Source organism: Durio zibethinus, chromosome 20, assembly GCF_047325235.1.
Source record: "Durio zibethinus cultivar Kanyao isolate XHJ-2024 chromosome 20, ASM4732523v1, whole genome shotgun sequence".
Classification (NCBI taxonomy): Eukaryota; Viridiplantae; Streptophyta; class Magnoliopsida; order Malvales; family Malvaceae; genus Durio; species Durio zibethinus.
The window spans coordinates 9868197-9888993 of NC_143181.1; positions in this window are offsets into that span (position 1 = coordinate 9868197).

Consider the following 20797-nt stretch of genomic DNA (forward strand, 5'->3'; position numbering starts at 1 on the left):
GGTAGAAATTACCAAAATACCCTTTAGGGGTATTTTCGTAATTTAACCCTCTTAATGTTAGCTTTTTGCAAAAAGCTCCAGATCATGATTTGATGTTATTTTATGATTTTTTTTATGCATTGAAAGCCATAATCGCACCTTGAAAGGGTTAAAATTATCAAAAATGCCCTTTAAGGGTATTTTCTTAATTTGATCTTTTCAAGGTTGATTTTTCATGAAAAACTCTAGATCAAGCTTTGATATTATTTCATGATTTTTGATATATTAAAATCATAAAAACAAAGACATGATCATAAGCCTTTAAGAAAATTATGCAAAAGGGTTAAAAATACTAATAGAGGCAAAATAGTCTTTTCACTTCAAGAAAATTGCACCAAAGGTTAAATTTTATGTTGTATTAATTTAAAGTCATTAATCTTTCGAGGGCTTAAATCTTAGGGTCAAAGGTGACTACTTGATCATTAGGCTAAAAGAAAAAGGGAGGACTATGCTAGCCATTAGATGAAGAATTGATCAAAGGGTTGAAAGATTTTTGCCTGGCTTTTAAATTCATCATAAAGGGCTAGAAATGGAAAGGATGAGGCAGCCAAATAGTGGCATGAAAAAGAAGAAAGAAAGGAGGAAAAAGAAAATTTTGAAGAAAGCTTTAAAGGTATAATCTCTCTTCCTCACTTTTATGTATTTTCATGCAAGCTTTCATATTCTTTCATATAGTTTTCTTTAATTTTTATGATTTTTCATATTGAACAACTCTCTCCATAGATACTTCATTCCATATTTTCATGTTTGATCCAAGAAATTCAATCAACCAAATCAATAGTATGATTTAAAGTAAGGAAGATAAAGAAATATCAATATATCCCCCATTGAAGGTTTATCATTAATGCTCCATACCATAGCTAAACTTCTCTTTGTCTTGTTCACGAGGTTTGCTTGCTTGGATTGATGTATATTGATGTGTTTGTGGTTGCATTGATTATTACTTGCATAATAATTTACTATTTTTATGAGCTATGTTGTTTGTTTGGCAAGTATGAATGTTTCTATTGCCTTTTTTTTAGTAGTTTCTTACATGTTTGATAAAATTTTTTTCATAATAAAAGGCCATCATAAGTTAGTTTTCTAAGTGTTTGATGCATGTCTTAACTAAATGAAATAAAAGAATAATTATGGATGAGCCATAAAAAGCTCTCGGCCTAGCATCCCCATTGTAGACACCCAATTGGGTCCGGCCCAGATCAATTGGGCCTGGCCCAAATGGGTAAGCCTAATTCAATTTTATCTTGTATTTTTTTTTCTTTTCTTCTTCTTTTGTATTTTATGTATTGTATTATTTATTATTATTATTATGTATTAATATATGTATATATTTATTTTTTTTTTGTTAATATTTATGTGTATTTTATTATTTATGTATATATATATATTTTTTATCTTTTTTATTTTATTCATTTTTGTATTTTTACTTATCTAATTATATATTTGATATATTTTTTTATTATTATTTATCCTATAATATCTGTTGATTTATCTTCTCTAATTATCTAGTTTTTTTTTATTTTGATTTCTATTTTGAAGGGCTAGGATTGAAAGTTGAAGAATCCCACTGGGAGTGGGAATTCAATCAGAAGAGTCCAGACTGGATTCAAAGATTGAATTCCCGTCCAAAGGGGAATTGGGATTGATCAGAAACTCCTGATCAATCCCTATATAAAGCACCTCTTGGAACAGAATGAAAACACACAGAAAACAGTAAGCAAAGCTACTGATTTGAGAGAAAAGGAGGCGTATAGGAAGCTAGAAAAAGTTTAGGAGTGTTCTAGGAGTGAGAAAAATTTTTTAGAAATTTTTGGTGAAAATTTTTTCTGGAAATTTCTGGGAAATTTTCAGATTCCGACGAAAATTCCGGCGAAGTTTGAATTTTTCGACGAAAATTCCAGCCAACCTTAAAGTTTCCGACGACCTGCCCAATTTTCGGCGAAGAATCCCAGAAACCGGCGATCTTCCGGCCAACTTCCGACGAAATTTCCAGATTTCGGTGACATTTTCCAGAATCCGGCACCGGTGTTCTTCAGTTTTTAGAGAGAAGGGAGAGGAAAAGGGAAGAAGAGAGAGAGAGGGAGGAGCGGTCTGCCGAAAAAATGAAGGGGATTACCTTTTATACCCTCCCAAAATGACGTCGTTTTGGCCTTAAGTAACTAGAGGATCCGCGCGTTTTTCCGAACCCGACCCGATCGTCGACCCGCTTTCCTGACCCGCGCGTGCTGCCCCTCCTCCGAGCCGAGTCGAGCCGTGCCAAGCCGCCAAGCCGCTCCCCCCGAGCCGTTTTCTCTTCCTTGAGTCGAGTCAAGCCGAGCCGCGATCCGAGCCGCTCCAGGTTTTTTTTTTTTTTTTTCTTTCTTTGAATTTTTTTTATTTCTTTGTTTATTTGTTTATTTTATTTTTTATTTATTAGATTAGGTTTATGTAATATTCTTTTTATTTATTTTTTTATTATTTTATTTTCTTTAAATAAAAATAAAAAAATTCTAAAAAATATATTTTTAGGGAAAAGTTGAAAGTATCAATTTTCCTTAGAAATAAATTTCCAAAAAAATATTTTGGGGGAAAAGTTGAAAGTATCAATTTTCCTCAGAAATAAATTTCAAAAAAAAATATTTTTAGGGAAAAGTTGAAAGTATCAATTTTTCTTAGAAATAAATTTCCAAAAAATACTTTTGGGGAAAAGTTGAAAATATCAATTTTCCTTAGAAATAAATTTCCAAAAAATATTTTTAGGGAAAAGTTGAAAGTATCAATTTTCCTTAAGAATAAATTTCCAAAAAATATTTTTAGGAAAAAGTTGAAAGTATCAATTTTCCTTAAAAGCAAAATAAATTTCCAAAAAAAATATTTTTGGGGAAAAGTTGAAAGTATCAATTTTCCTTAGAAATAAATTTCCAAAAAATATTTTTGGGGAAAAGTTGAAAGTATCAATTTTCCTCAGAAATAAATTTTCAAAAAAAAGGTTTTTGAGGAAAAGTTGAAAGTATCAATTTTTCTTGAAAATCGAAATTTTCAAAAAATATTTTTGGGGAAAAGTTGAAAGTATTAATTTTCCCTACAAAAAAAAATCATTCTTTCCTTTCTTTCTATCTTAATTTTGATTTTGTTTTTTTCTTTAAATAATCCGACGACGGAGCCTCTGCAAGTGAAATAGTAGTTTTTCTTGCATATTCTTGAGGTGAGGGAATTTTCTCAATTTTCTGCTAAAAGTATTAGAGTCAATTGAGATAATTTTTAACAACTAACTACTTGGTAAAATTTTAAGGCTTTTGGATAACACAAATTCAAGCTGGTACCATCTTTTGATGGGCGTTGTGAGGGTGCTATAACCTTTCTCACACGTAACCGAACTCCCGAACCCTGTTCTGGTTAGCAGACCTGAACCTATTCTTTTAGGGACTCTTAATTTTAGGTGTTCCCTGAAAGGACAGATTCCTTAGGTGGCCAATCGCACCTAGATAAAAAAGATTGATGGCGACTCCCTTAAGTCAATGTCTAGCGATAGATCCTCGGATCTAGACGTTATGACACCCATTGCTTGGCTAAGACTTCTAACTTGCATCTTGCCTAAAAAGTTGATATTCCATTCATGATTGTTTTTGTTTCTAGTTAGAATTATATGTTTTCTATGTATTGGATAAAATTTTCAAAGGATAAAGTGTTGAATAAGTAAGTTTTTGGTAGGATTTAATCTTGTTTTTCAAGTGTGTGTGTTGAATGAAAAAGGTGGATACATAATCACATATATTTGTCAACAAAAAGAATGCCCACATGGCCAAGAAAGTTTTGGTTTAAGCTTTATCCATAGTTTGGCCGAACCTTGTTTCTTCCCTTAGCCCTTGGTGTTTGATTTATTTTTGGTTAGGTTTTTATATGCATGTTTAGTTTATGAAATGTTTGTGAATTTACCTTAAGTTTTGGTTTTTCTATGTAACTCCATTTCATGCATTAACTGTTAAATTTCACATTTATACCATGTTTATTTTGTCACATGCATCAATCATTCAAACCCTCAAATCCTAACCTAAACATAACACAAAACCTTAAACCAATCCCCAAACCAAAACCCTAAACCCCAAATTAAGACCAAACCATAAAACCCTAACCCTAACCAAACCCTCAAACCTTAACCTAAAGCAAACTCCAAACCAAAATCCCAAACCCCAAACCAAGACCAAACCCTCAAAAACCCAAACCAAACCTTCAAACCCTAAACCCCTAAATCCTAACATAAATATTTAAACCCTAAACTTAAACTCAAACCTCAAACCATACCCTAAAACGCAACCCCTAAACCCTAAAACCAAACCCTAAGATTCAAACCGAACCAAACTCCCAACCCAACCTAAACCAAACCAATCCTAAAACCTAGTCAAATCCTAAACAAAACCGAACCAAACCTAAACCCAAAACCCTAAACCAATCCCCAAACCCTAAACTAATCCATAAGCCATAAACCAACCCCTAAACAAAATCCCAAAACCAAACCTAAACCCTAAACTAATCCCCAAACCTTAAACCAAACCCTAAATCAAACCAAGCTCTAAACCAAACCCTTAAACCCAAACCAACCCCCAAACCCAAACCTTAAACCTAAACCTAAACCCAAACCCAAACCCTCAAACCTAAACAGAATGGAAACTCTAAACCTAGATCCCTACCCCCAAACCAATCCTTAAACCAAGCTTAAACCCTAAAAGCCAACCCTATACCCATTTTCATGCATTCACATCTCATTTTAATAAATGGTCACATACATTAACATTCTTGAATTGTCATTGCATTCATGCATTTACATTAGTCATTTTCTTTTTAATTGCCATGCATATATATATATATATATATATATCACGATGCTAATGCATATTACTTACATGTTTCATGAATAAAGTGTTTTAACAAAATGTTTCAAAAAAATAAATAAAATAAGGTAATATTTTAAGTAAAAATAACCCTTGAGATTTGGTTTAAATATAGAAGGATTCTCAATGGTTATTATTTATGCAAAATATTATCTCGATTTTGTGGGGTATCTTGAAAACTCTTAAAGTTAGGGACATTTTTTAAATTTTGCATAAATATAGGGGAATGAAAGAGGTGTTACGATACTTAGGATTTTTCATCTTAATCCAAAATAATTGGTTTTGTTTTTTTCAAGAATTAAAATAAATAAATAAATAAAATGATTTGTTTGTAAAACATAAAATTCAAAGTGATTTATTTCCAAGAAATAATTTTTGGAAGAAAGAAATAAAATTTAAGAAATTAATTTATAAACATCAAAGTTAAGACCATTTTTACAAAAAAAAAAAAAAAAAACAAAAATCTCAATGATAACATGCAATCAATTGGTACTATTTTTAACAGGCGTTGTGGGGGTAATAATCATTCGCTATGTACAATTGAACTCTTGAACCTAGTTTTATTTTTTGAAAACCAAAATATCTTTTTAATAAACTTTAAACTCATTTTAATGTTTTATTAAAACAATAAACATTTTAGATGGCCAATCACACCTTAAAAAAATTTAATGACAACTCCTTGGTTTTAATAATTTTCAAAAATGTTTTTTGGTTTTTCACTTCCAACAATTGAGTCTTCAAATCTACACATTATAACATAAATTTTTCAAAAAAAAAAAAAACAAACACTATATATTCTAATAAATCAAAAATAAAAACTAGAATAAAAATAAGATAAAAAAAAAAAAGAAAAATCTAGCCTTTTGATCCAAACCAACTTCAACTATTCACTTAAAACCAAATAACCAATTAGGGCCCACAATTTAAATTATAGTCCCAAAAGCTAATTAAAAACCTATAACTTTCTTAATGGGCCAAAAATGAATTATGAAGCTCGAAAGTGACTCGAAAGATCTCGAACAAAATATGGTGTCTATAATGGCCATTATTAATAAGTTGCCACCCTCTTAGAAAGAATTTTAAAAAGTAATTAGCCACAAACAAAAGGTAATTTCAACTAAAAAACTCATTACTCAAATTTGAATTGAAAAGGAAGCAAAAAATCAAGATGCAACAAATACATAAAAAGGCTATAGTACTATTTCCACTAAGGTAAATCTTGTTTCCTTTAATGGGAACTTGCCTAAAAATCATAATTTTAAGAACAATGCTTTGCTAAGTCCTAAGAACAAGTCTATGAAAAATAAGTTTATTAAAAAGAATGCAAAACCAAACTAAAATTCAAAAACCATTTCAAGCCTATCAATTCATGATTAAGTTGGCTCCTGTTTTGTTTGTGAAAAAGCTGAGCACACAGTAAGATTTTGTAAATTCCAAAAGTGTCGACAAGCATCTTAAGCCTACATAACTAAAGAGCCGTTAATGGAAATGATAATTGAAATTAACATGATTAATGGACTTGATGGATGGTGGCAAATTCTGCTGTTCTAGGCACATTTGCAAAGATAAGTCTTGATTCATGATTTTTTCTAATTTTAATGAACCAAAAAAATTTATGCTTGGTGACTCTCACACTACTAAAGTTCCTAGCCAGGGAAACGTCAAATTAAAATTCAATTATGGTAAAACATTTATTTTGAAAGATGTTTTGCATACACCTTACATGAGAAAAAAAACTTGATGTCTAGTTTTCTTCTTGATAAGGCTTGCTTTAAACAAACCATAAAATTTGGTCAATATGTCATTACTAAAAATGGGTTATTTGTAGAAAAAGAATATGTTGTTGATGGTATGTTTAAATTAAGCATTAAAGTGAATAAATCTTCTCCTAGTTTTGTTTATATTATTTCTTATGTTAACATTTGGATGTTGTTTAATTCCTAGTTTGAATAATGAATTTGAAAATTTTAATTCTTGTAGTGTGTCAAAAATTACAAAAATACCTCGTAATAGTGTTGAAAGAAATACCAATTTATTAGATTTGATATATACAGATATTTGTGAGTTTGAAGGGATTTTAACATGTGGAGGAAATAGGTATTTTATAACTTTCCCATAGATGATTTTTCAAAATATTTATATGTTTATTTGATTAAAAAAAAGAGTGATGCTTTTGATGTTTTTAAAATTTTTCTTAATAAAGTTGAAATTCAACTTAGTAAAATGATTAAAAGATTTCGTAATGATAAAGGAAAAGGATACATATCAATTGATTTTAGTGCTTTCATTCAATCATTTAGAATAATTCATGAGGTTACACCTCCTTATTCTCCTGCTTCTAATGAGGTAACAGAACACAAAAATAGAACATTAAAAAAATTTAATCAATGCCATGCTTGTTAGTTCAAAGGCTCCAAATAATTTTTAGGGTAAAGCCATATTAATAAGCTTGTTATGTAATAAATAGAATTCTTAATAAAAAATCACTTAAAACCCCATTTGAATTGTTGAAAGATTACAAGCCAAATTTAGGCTACTTAAAGATTTGGGATAGTTTAGCTTATGTGAGATTGACAAATCCAAAGATACCTAAATTAGGTGTTCAAACTTCTACTTGTGCATTTGTTGGATATGCTTTGAATAGTACAACTTATAGATTTTTAAACCTTGAGAATTATGTTATAATAGAATCTTTAGATGTTATTTTTCATGAAGACAAGTTTCCTTTTAAACAAAAAATTGCTCAAGACTAAGAAATTGTTAAAGCAAATTTTGGTTTTTCACTATCTAATAACAATTCAATGGTAAATGATGATTTTCAACCTAGAAGATTTTGGTACTGATGTTTATGTTTGTAATGTAGATGATAGAATATATTATCAAAAAACTTTATCTTCTCATGATTTTGAGTTTTAGAAAGAAGCCATTAATGATGAAATGGATTCTCTTATTTCTAATCAAACTTGGAAATTAGTTGATTTACCTGTAGGTTGTCACATTATAGATTGTAAATGGGTTCTTTGAAAGAAAAAAAAAGAATCAAACTTGATGGAACAATGATAAGTATAACGCAAGGCTTGTTGCAATGGACTTTAAACAAAAAAAAGGTACTAAGTTTTTTTTTATACTTTTTCTCTTGTTACTAGAATAATATACATTAGATTTTTAATAGCTATTGCATCTATTCATTATCTCATAATTTATGAAATGGATGTCAAAATAGCTTTTTTAAATGGAGACTTAGAAGAAGAAATATACATGGACCAAATTGAAAGTTTTGTGATCCCTGATCTAGAAAATAAGATATGCAAGTTACTTAAATCTTTATATGGTTTTAAACAAGCTCCTAAGTAATAGCATAAAAATTTTAATAAATACATGATAGATAATGATTTCAAGTCTAGTGAATAAAACAAATGTATTTATTTTAAATCTTTTGATAATTGTCATGTGATTATTTGTTTATAAATGGATGATCTTTTAATTTTTGGAAGTACTCTAGATACCATTAATGCTCTTAAAGATTTACTCAAGAAATATTTTGAAATGAAAGATCATGATGAAGCTAATTTTATACTTGGTATGAAAATTACTAGCAATAGTGGATACATTTTACTTAATCAATCTCATTATATAAATAAAATATTAAAAAAAATTAATTATATTGGTTGCAAACATGTGATTACTATTTTTTTTTATCTCATGTAAGTTTATTTCCTACAGTTGAAGATAACGACATTGTTAATCAAGAGGAATATGCAAGAATAATTGATAGTTTGCATTATGCTTGTAATTGTACTAAACCTAAAATAGCAAATGCAATAGGTGTGCAAGCACCATGTTTTATTCTTTTTTTTATTTTTTCTTTCTGGCAACTTTTTTGTCGGTCGTCTATAGTTGCCAGCAGCTTTGACAGCCACCGATAGTCTTTCTGGCAATCGATAACTACCTTAACCCTAGGCCACCAAAATCTCAAATTTTCTAAAATTTTGATCTTTTTTTCTTTTGATCTACAAATAGAGCAATGTTCTAGCAACAAAAAAGGAGGAAGGCCTATAAAAATGAAAAAAAAAAAAAATAGAGATAAAAAAAGCACTACCAAGTTCAAAAAAAAATTTTTTGTGAGAAAAAAAAAGAGGAATCAAAACACCAAAAAAAACCAAACAGTCCTTGGAATGAGAACCACAGCGCCAGTCTAAAAAAATTTATAAAAATAAAAAAAATCAGTTTGGCCAAACCTTCTAGGTCAGATCCCTACTGTTCAAACTTTTTTTCGTAAAACTAGGCTCGGATCTGGACTCAGAAGTTTGGGGACATCCATTTGGTGAATTTTGAGATTTTTTGGTGACCAACGAATAGCGGTCGATGACCACCAATGGTGGCCGACATGGTGTAGCAGTCATCAAATTTTAGGTTTTAGAGAGAGAAAAAGAGTGCTTGAGAGGAAAAGAAAGAAAGAAAAAAAGGAAAACTAAAAAAAAAAAGTTGATTTGGCCTTTAAATAGGCTTTCAAAACTATGCCATTTAAGCAACAAGCAAAACAACACTGTTTTAACCCAGAAGATCCACGTGTCGACCTGCAACCCGACCTGAGATTCGTGCACAGGACCCAGAAACCCGCTTCTCCCTCAGCCTCTAACTGGTCTAATTGAACCCACCCAGACTGAACCAGACCATCCCCGAACCGCTGAACCCGGACCAAACTGGATTGAATCGCAGAACTAGCCCAGACCTGCGTTGATCAGATTATTGACCAATCTGGTTCAGGTAAAAAATTATTTTTTTTAGAATTTTTAAATTTTTTTATATATATTATTTTTGTTATTTTAAATTTTATTATTAATATTTATGCATATTAACATGTTTATATCTGCTAAAATAAATTCTTGTTGTATTAAATAAAAATAAATGATAAAATATATAATAAAATTTTTTTGATAATTTTGTTAATTTTAGAATAAACCTTATAAATTAATAAAAATGTAAGAAAAAAAAGAAATTTTTATCTGATGATAAGATTCAAAGGTACTCCGAGTAGTGATACCTGTGAAATCTCTATGTGAGAAGATTTTTTTAAATACTACAAATGTATTAGAGTATTTATAAAAAGTTTTCAATACAATAAAAATTTTTTTATAAAAATAGTAAAGTAAAAATTAACTAATTTATTAAAAAACAAAGTGATAAAAGAATAATAATAAAAATGAAGAAAGAAGAAGTATTATCCGATGATAAAATTCTAAAAGTATTTTGAGTAGCAATGCTTTACGAAATCCATAGATAAGAAGATTTTTCTTAAAATTACCAGTGTATTGGAATATTTATAAAAGTCCTCAATATGATAAAATTTTCTCTTTTCTTCGATAAAACAATAATAATAAAAACAATAATTTAATAAAAGTATTAATAAAATTCCTAAAGAATTAATAAAATGTGTGCATCAACATGGTAGCATTTTGCATTGCATGCACAACATAGTTTTTTATGAAAAGTAAATTTGATCATCCGAGGATGAGATTCTACGATATTTCGAGATGTGATGCCTAAGAAATTTCTAAGTAAGAAATAGTTCTTCTAATATTACCAATGTACTAGAACATTTTAAGAATTATTTCAATAAAAAAAGTTTTGATTTATTTTTCTTGAATAAAAAATGAAACAATAAATAATAATATAAATAAAAGCTAATAAATGAAAAATTAATGAAATTATTTTTCAAACATTGAAAATAAGACTATTTTTATCAAAATCAACAGATAACACGTAATTAATTGGTACCATTTTAAACGGACGTTGTGAGGGTGTTAATCATTCCCCACACGTAACCGACTCCCGGACCCAGACTGTTACGCAGATCTTAAAATTATCCTTTTAATAAATTTTAATTAATTTTAAGACTTCATTAAAAGGATATGTTTTAATAGGTGGCTAATCGCACCTAGCCAAAAAAAGATTGGTGGCGACTCTGTTTTTTTTCTTTAATTTTTAAATTCGTCAAACAGATTCAAAATCTTTACAACAAAGTGTTTTAAGTAGATTCTATAGCAAGCCTAACATAGAACATTGGCATGCACTAAATCGTGTGATGAAATATTTGTGTGGTACTAAAAGTTATGCATTATGTTATTAAAAAAAAAAAAACCCATTGTCCTTGAATGTTTTAGTGCTACTAATAGGAATACACTATCAGGTGATTCATTATTCACAACAGTTTACATTTTTAATTTAGGTAGAAGTGCTATTTGTTGGAAATCTAAGAAACAACAAATCATTACGAAATCCATGATAAAGGCTGAGCTAATTGCCTTAGCTTTAGCTAGTGAAGAGACTAGTTGGTTAAGAGATTTATCACATGAAATTCCAATATGGGAAAAACTAATACCACCTATCTTAATACATTGTGATAGCACTACTACAATTGGTAGAGTGTATGACCGTTATTACAATGGTAAATCTAGATATATTAGAAGCATACTATAGTGAGGTCCTATTTGAGTAACAGACTATAAGTGTAAATTATATTAGAATAAATGATAATCTTGCTCATCCTTGAACACAAGCTCTAATTAGAGAAAAGATCTAAAGTACATTGAGAAGCATAGGACTTTTGCCCAAAAAACTTAGAATCTCCTATGAGGACACCTAGCCTAATGATTAGAGATTTTAAGAGTTAGGTTCAATAGAAAAAACAAATCATAAAGAGATCTTTGGTGAACGATACACATTTCAAGGCATTAAACTCATTTATCCATCCTTATGATGTAAGTGTATCTATCCTACAACATTTAGAAGGTTGATTTTTTTTTTTAAAAAAAATCTTAATGAAATCTATAGCTCATCATAAATAGGTTGTATTAATTACAGGAATACTTTTGATAGATTTCACCTATTTGGGTGTTGGAGTATGGCCATTCCTATGAAGATTGTTTGGGCAAGTTTCTAAATCACTCACTAAAACCAAGATCAAGCATAAGGTCGTAATGTGCTTGCTTATTAGAAACTCATGAACATCTAAATTATTATGTGTGTAATACTATTTTTGTGTTTCTTTTACAGTCAAAGTTTAATGCATATGGCACACTATTGACTATAAAAACAAAAAAAAAATTGCTATTACACAAGTAAAAGGTTCAATGCGATTGCACACCTTTATTATCCATAATAATTCATCTATATCCAAAACTTCAAAAAAATAGTAAATAACATCTATTATAATACGTTACTATTAAAATAAAAGAGAAAATTATTATATATATTTTAATAATAAAAATGTTTTCGCAATTATTATATATTTAATAGTAACTCCTAATATTATAAAATTTCTTTAACTCCTAATAATAATAGCTATTAGAAAATATTTATCATAAAACCAATTATAATTTTTTTCAATCGGTTAAAAATCATATTCTCTATTTTTATAAATCACATATAGTCACATATTTTCTAATTCTTGGCAGAAAATGTGTTTCGTTTTTTGAGCTTTATTACTCTACCATTAGTGTAGAATTATAAAGTGTACTATAGATATATAATTGGGTGTTGTGTCCTGCAGGTGACACGTTTTGAGAACTTACTGCATCGGTTGATACAATCATGTAGAGACATGAATTGTCTTAAAAAAAGCAAGATATCTGTGTCTCAATCCAGCCATTCATACTATCAGTGAAATCAATCTATTTTTTGCATTCATTTTTTTTTTTGTTACTAACATTTTCTATTAACTTTAGTTCCCAATAATAACAGTAAGTAAATATGATTGCTCTTGTTTCAAATAATGAAAAAAAATGCACTCCTTTGATCACAAATTGTTTGGTGTTTTTTTGCTTTCGCAAATCTTAGAAAAAAAATTTAATGCATGAAAAATTATTTAATATATTGATAGTGAAATTTTTTAATTTTACTAGTGGAGTAAGATGGTAACACATGTTCTAACTTTTTTTAAAAATTAATTTTTTTTTATTTTTTAAATATATTCTAAAAAACATGTATAACCATTTTAATCCCACTCATAGAGTTAAAAAATTTCACTATTAATATATTTGATAATTTCTCTTACAGTGTGTTTGGATTGAAGGGAGCGAAAGGAAAGTAAAGTAAAGTAAAGTAAATGAATGTAAAAGAAACAAAACCCCATTTTCTTGTTTGGATAAATGTTTAATTTAAAGAAAGAGAAAAAGGTGGAAACCAAATAACCTTTGGTTTCCCTTCTAAACTAAATTTTTTTTAATACCCCAATTTGGAGGAAAAGCTAGGGAAAGGAAAGTTGAAAAATATTTTTTTTTATAAAAAGACTATTATGTCCATCTCTTTATTAATACTAAAAACCTAATAAAAAAACCTAAGCATATCACAAGCATCTTATAATTTTTTTCAAAACTATCTTTTTTTTCAAGTAAGTTTCACATATCTCTTCCAATATAAAATTTTTTTATAATTTTTTGGTGATTTGATTTTGATGAATGGTTAAATATGGATATATATATTTTTTGAGTTTATGAAATGACAGACTAGCTCAAAATCTATTAATGCATATTTGTAAAATATTTCTTGTTTCACTTGATTAAAAACCATTAATATAGCAGCAATTGAAAGACCAGACAAGATAACAAACATATCATAGTCATGAGTGCTCTAAAATCATAAGCAATGAAAGATTATAATTGAAAAAAATTATTATAATGAATCATTTTCCTTTTGTTTTTTTCACTCTTTATCTAAACAATGGTTGTTAGAATTCTTTTTCTTTTCTTTCCTTTATTAATTTTAATTATCCAAATAAGGATTACATGTATCCTTTCCTTTCCTTTAAAAAACTTTTTTTTCCATTCTTTTCCTTTTCTTTCCTTTATTAATATTTATCCAAACATAGCGTCAATGTGTTTAATATTAAATTTTAATTTTTTATAAATTAAAATTCCATCATTTTTAATGTTAAAAAGTAAAAAATTGTAAAATATAAAAAAGTTTTTAAGTATTAAAAAAATACATAATTTTAAAACATAAGAAATAAAAATTAAGACAAAAAGAGTATGTAAAAATAGAGTCTCTTTGAAAATAATTATATGTAGTACTACTTAACTTAAGTACATAATTATATTACTCAGATTATTATTACCTATTAATAAAAATTTTAGTTGTTTTTATTATAGAAAAAATATTTTTTTGTCCCACTTGATGTGGTATTAATAATCTATTGATTTGAATATAGTGTTTCCTTTATGAATTAATTAATTAATTATTATTATACGGCTCACTCACCAAGTGATATTAAGATATAAAGTTAGTATTTCATATATCATTAATATAAAATTTTAATTACATAAGTGGAATTAATTGGGAGACGCATATCCTTTAGAATATATTTAAAAAATATTTAAAAAAAGTAATTAAAAAAAGGCAACAAATGTCACTCAACTAACCTTGTTAATTAAAAAAAATGAGACATATGTCACCTAACTAATCTCACTTATATAATTAAAATTTTATACTAATATATCAATTACCAGCTCTTAATGTATATGCTAATAATTCTGTCCTTTTCTACTAAGTGCATGTGTCAATGGTCCACATTTTTACTCAAAAGACATATTTATTAAATGGAAGAAGACCCATGATTTATGACCTCAAGATCACCCCCTTCTCTTATTCGTGTAGGATTTATGACATTTTCCCACTTTCACTTATAAAGAAGAAGGATCCATTTTGATTAGGACCTATCTCAATTTTAACATCTTTTATGAGGCTTCGTATCAGTAAAGAGTTAAATAGCAATGGATCCACATCTTTAATTTAAAAGATATATTTATTAAGTGAAAAAAGACTCATAATTTTTAGTCCAAAATCACTCTTTTTTTTTTTTTCACCGATATGAATTCGTGGCACATGCGCTATTGCCTCTGCTTTTTCATCTCAGTATCTTGCTCATGATAGCCTTGTGGATCTTAAATCCTTTGATCAATCCTCATAAAAGCTAAAGATAACTTTTATATATATATATATATATATGTATATATATGTATGTATAATATAAATACCCATTCTCTTACATCTTGCCCAAGTCAATGGCAGCCATCTCTTGCAGCATAAAGAATAGTTTCGATCAATCTTCTTACCAAGCTAAAGACTAGGCATATAATCTTTGCCACCTCAAAAGGACATGCTTCGGCAGGCAAACAACAAAAAATTAAAAAAAAAAAAAAAAAGGAAAAAGAGAGTCTACTTTGAAATCATATATTCGCTCTGTGGGCGTACTACGCCACCAATAATTGATTTTCAATTAATTATAAAGTAACTAGTTGGGCACACTTTGGGTATCCAAAAATGCGACTTACAAAGAAAAATACCAAAGTGGTTTTCTTATCTATTAAGTCTTGTTAAGTAGAAATGGATTCTTCATTATCTTCTGAGCATCAAATGTAGTGAGATTAATGATTGTTGAAATTTATTTATTATGATCTTCCATATGGATTTTATAAAAAGCAAATGACTTAAATAAAATTTTTAAGATTTAGTTTACTTGTTTTTTTGACATATCAAAAAACATAAGTGAAGATTGATATATATATAACTTTTTCAATAAATTATGAACATAAAAAATGACAAAATTTTGCATATTTCAATTACATTTAGTTTTTTATTTTATTTTAAGTTTGTTTATATATTATTGTATCCTTGTTTATTTTATTTCCATCAGTTCATTCGTTTGACCTTTTGCTTTTGCTCTTGCTCTTATTTAATGCTTTAATAAGAATTTCATCATCTGCTTCTGAAAACTTTTATCTTTCTTTTTTTCTTTTAAATAACCTCCTTTTACAGTCATGCGTAGAATAGTGCATAGGTCAAAGTTCGATTAGCATTTATCAAGGCTTATTCAGGGCCCGACTTAGTCCGTTAAATTTAAATTTATTATTAAAATAATAAAAATACTCATTAATTTTTAATATTAAAAATATACTTTAAATAAAAACAATATTTCTATAATAAAATATTTCTGTCCATCCGATTAGACTCAGGCTTGAAAAATCTTGCTTAGGGTCCATTCCGTAGATAGGGTACTTATGCTCCTATAATTAAAGCAAGTGCATTCAATTATGCTAAAAAATTGTACAGTTCCATGTCAGTGTAAATAATTTTCTACAACTATTTAAATATATATGTTTTAAATAAAATTTCAATCTTCATAAAAGCCATGTGAGAATAAATTTGAAAGTTTTGAATTTTTTTTAAAAGGAAAAAGATAATCCTCAATTCCCAATCAATTATTAAAATTTTACAATTATGTTGATGTGACAGTAATCAATTTCCCACTTGCCTTATTCATGTTGGGTGGGGAGAAAAAGCAATTTATTTTTGAGTCAGACTCCATGGTTGTTTTATTCTGTGTTATTAATATCGATTTGTTAATAGCACTTAATTGGAGTTTTATGGCAATCTTTCATTGATGTCCTCTCATTAAGAAATATTTTTGAGTGTAATGATTTTAAAATTGATCAAATAAGAATATAATGAACCCTAGTTTCAATAGTAGTTCTCATTGAGTGTGAATTTAACCTGATTTTAAGTTGGTTTTATGGTTTTGGTTTGATTATTTATTTTGTCGTAAATTAATTTATTTAATTAAATATATAAAATAAAATATTAAAAGTATTAAAATTTAGAATTTAATTTATTAAAATTATTTTTTAAAAATAATCATACTAATTAATTAAATTAAATTCTAAATTTATAATTATATATTGCTAATATATTGAGAGTTGTTTAATTTCTTTCACGTATAAAATATAAATGTAACCTATTCAAATTTTATTCCTGTTAAACATGTATATTTATCTAATTTTAAGTGAAAAGAATAAAAAATAATTTATTATTGAGGAAAACAAGGAATGACATTTTTTTAAAGACGATAAAAAAGTGATATAATTGGATTGAAGAATATTATTTTTGATTAACAAATAAATATTTATAAAAAAAAATGAGATTTAAAAAGAGATGTATTTGTATAAAAGTAAGAGTGATTGATGAAATTATATAAGTAATATATTAATAGCAGAGAATTATTAGATAATTGGTTAAATAAAATTACAAATTATTTAAAAAAAAAAAAAGAAAAGAAAAGCATTAATTTTGTTGACGCTTTTGCAAGGAGGGATTTCAACTTGGGTTTGGCTTTGATTGCCGAGAGTAGAGGTGCCATTAATCCATATCATTCAAGACTCAAGGCTGTGTGCGTCGGATTCTTTGTCCAAATTCGGTGAATTTTTGGGAGTCGTGATCTTAACTCTCTTTTTAGATGTGGTGTTGGATATGACTTCTTGTTCTATCAGTTGGTTCAGTCCTTACGTAACCTTTTTTGTCGGTGATAGATCAATTTAATGAGTTTTTCGGTCTTTGTGCTCCGTTTTAAATCGTAATATTTATTGAATTGATTTAGCGAAATAAAATTGCTATACATATCAAATTTATGAGCGTTATTCAGCTATATTAATGTAATTATTATTAATTATTTAATTTAAAATTAATTAATAAAATTTAATTTAAATATAATAAAAAAATTTATAATTTAATAAATATATGGTAACACCATTTAATAAATTTCTGTTATTGTAAAAATAATTATTATGTGATAAATTATCATATAATAAAAATAAAAATCACAAAATAAAATTTAAATTTTGATATCATATTGAAATTTAATTTAAAAATCAATTAATAATAAATAAATAAATTTAACTTAAATATAAAATTATAAAAAATCTAGAATTTCATATAATGCTAGTTTAACACATTCTTATTACGTGTAGATGAATCTACACATGATCAAATCGATAAGGATATAAGACAAGAAAAATACAAGCACTCAAAACTCTAAGTTATTCTATGATCATAATTGAAATGCGAAAAAGCTACTTTCTTGAGGTAACCGGCCAACAATGGAGCATATAACTGATCAACTGGCTGCAGCTAAAAAATGGGGAAAGTGGAGCAATATAGTTAAGGAAAGTGATTTAGAACAGGCAACGATAAATAGATGCTTCAATCGTATCATTAAAAAATTTAAAAAAAAATGCAGAACAGGTAGAAAGGAAGATGCTTTTAAGTCACTTAGCCATGTCCGACAAAAGAATTTCAATGTTCCATGGCGAACTAAGCGATAGCATCCGACCATTACTTTATCACAAACTTGGGGTGCTTTTTCAAGAGGAAATAAAATACGACGGAAGACTTGGATTGATAGAGTGGATGGAAGAATATTTTGAAAGTGAAATGACGGAAGACAGTGGAAGCAGCAGAGCGTGGCAGGCTTGAAAGTGGGTAGCAAAATCGCTTGGCTGCTTGTAGGAAACAGTCGAGTCAATAGTCCATTTAGTCGGGAGAGCTCAAGCATGCCATGAGTGGTGTCACAGACTAAGCTTTCTCTCAATAAGCACTAGTCCGTGTGGTACTTGAATGGACGCTTTCACTCAAGTCAGCCTTCAATAGATCGAGATCTGAACAAATAACCATAAATTATGATTAGTCTCAAGCATTCACAATAAGGCACAATATATTGAGGTCAATATCAAGCATACACACACAACAAGGCACATTCACATCGAGAAAGAAAGAAACACATCGAGACAATAATCGGGCATTCAATCGGGGTGAATTTTATTATAAACGAGAATCATACATCGGGACCTCCCACCATCATCAGGGCTAGGGGGCAGCTCTTGGTGGGTGGCCTAAGCTCGCATAGCACCCAGTGAGACAGCCCAATACTACGCTGCCGGCTCACCCCCTAAAGAGCCTTAGAACTTTTAGAGCTATGCTACCAGTAATCGTTACAATGTTTGAAATGGGAACACTTTTCTTAGCACAAGGGATCTACCCGGCCATGGCCCTATACATGGGTGGCTCATGGTAACCTAAGTTCCGGTCATGGCCCTATACAAGGGTGGCTCATGACATCCTCCCCCACCTATTCTATCGACATCCTCGTCGACTTGCTGGCTTGAAATTCTTCAATCTTTCTTTAAAATCTCTAGAGGTCGTGTTCTCTCTCCCAGCTGATTTCTTCTAGTCCTAAGCCCTCCCATTTCACTAAGTATTCTCGAACTAGTCTTCGAGATATCTTAGTTTCCCTGTCGACTAAGATCTCTTCGACTCGACGCTCTGAGGGTGACTTCATGGTGATGACGGCTCTGGTTGGCTCCCTTCGATTAATATCTGTAGGATCTGCATGAAAAGGCTTCAGGTTGCTTACATGAAATACTGGGTGCACCTTCATCCACTTCGGTGAGTCGATTTTTTAAGAAGCGTTTCTCACCTTGGAAATGACTCTTACTGGACCTTTATATTTGCGTACCAGTCTACGATATCTCTTTCTTAAGAACCTGATTTGTTCTGGAACTAGTCGGACCAGAACCAAATCACCAACTTGGAATTGCTGAGCTCTACGATTCTTGTCTGCCCATTTCTTCATCCGCTTTGATGTCTTCTCCAGGTAAGCTTGTGCAATCTCTGTGTTTTGTTTCCACTCCTTGCTGAAGTTGAAAGCTCTCGGATTCTTTCCTCCATATTGTTCCAAGGAAGTGTGGGGTAGCCTTGGTAGTTGTCCGGTGACCACCTCAAATGGGCTCTTGTTAGTGGAAGAGCTCTTGTTGGAATTAAAGCAGAGTTGAGCAACGTCCAACAATGAAGGCCAGTCCTTTTGGTTGGCTTGGACAAAGTGCCTCAAATATTCCTTCAACAATCCATTGAAACGTTCCGTTTGGCCATCGGTTTGAGGATGGTAGCTCGAAGAGATGTTGAGTTGGGACCCCAAAATCTTGAAAAGTTCCCTCCAAAAGGACCCCGTGAATCTTGGATCTCTATCACTGACGATGTTTTGAGGGATGCCCCAATATTTGACCACATGTTTGAACAATAGTCGAGCTGTGCCTTCTGCTGTACAATACTTGTGAGCGGGGATGAATGTGGCATACTTGGAGAACTGGTCAATTACCACCAAGATAGTTCCAAGATCCCCAACCTTGGGTAGGCTCGAAATGAAATCGAGGGAGATGCTTTCCCACAGTTTGGTGGGTACCGATAATGGTTCCAGCATGCCCGCAGGTTTCCTCTTTTCGACTTTGTCTTGTTGGCAAATGAAGCAAGTCTTCGTGTAGTCCATCACATCTTGTCGCATGTAGGGCCAATAGTATCCTTGTTTCAGTAACACTAAAGTGCGTTGCCAACCTGGGTGTCCCGCCCATGGGGTGTCATGGCATTCCCTCATCAGCATCTGTCTCAGCCCTCCTGCTCTCGGCACAAACACTCGAGGCCCCTTGGTCCACAAGACACCATTTTCTTGCCAGAAGTATTTGGACATCCCTTCTTCCACTTACTTCAAGATGGCACAAGCTTGCCATACCGTATTACACAAGTGGTCTTTGGCTCATCTTTCTCAACGATTCTTACCTGATGGTATCCAGATCTCAGGTCCAGTTTGGAGAAGTACTTGGCCCGACTCAATTGATTAAATAAGTCTGTTATAAACAGGATAGGATATTTGTTTCTTACGGTGACTTTGTTCAAGGCCCTGTAGTCAACACATAAGCGTAAACTCCCATCATGCTTCTTTTGGAATAGCACTGACGCTCTGAAAGGAGCCTTTGATGGTCGGATGAACTCGGCTTGTAGAAGCTCATCTAACTGTTTTCTCAGCTCGGTCAACTCTGGCGGGGCCATGTGATAGGGAGCTCTAGCAGGGGGTTTTGATCCTGGGAGGAGCTCAATTTCGTGGTCCACTGCTCGTCGAGGGGGTAGAACCTTGGGTAACATCTCTAGCATCACCTCTTCGAATTCTTCCAACACTCTCTTTACGCCATCGGGTATTGGTTCTACTTCCGACCCTTTTTTGTAGATCGACA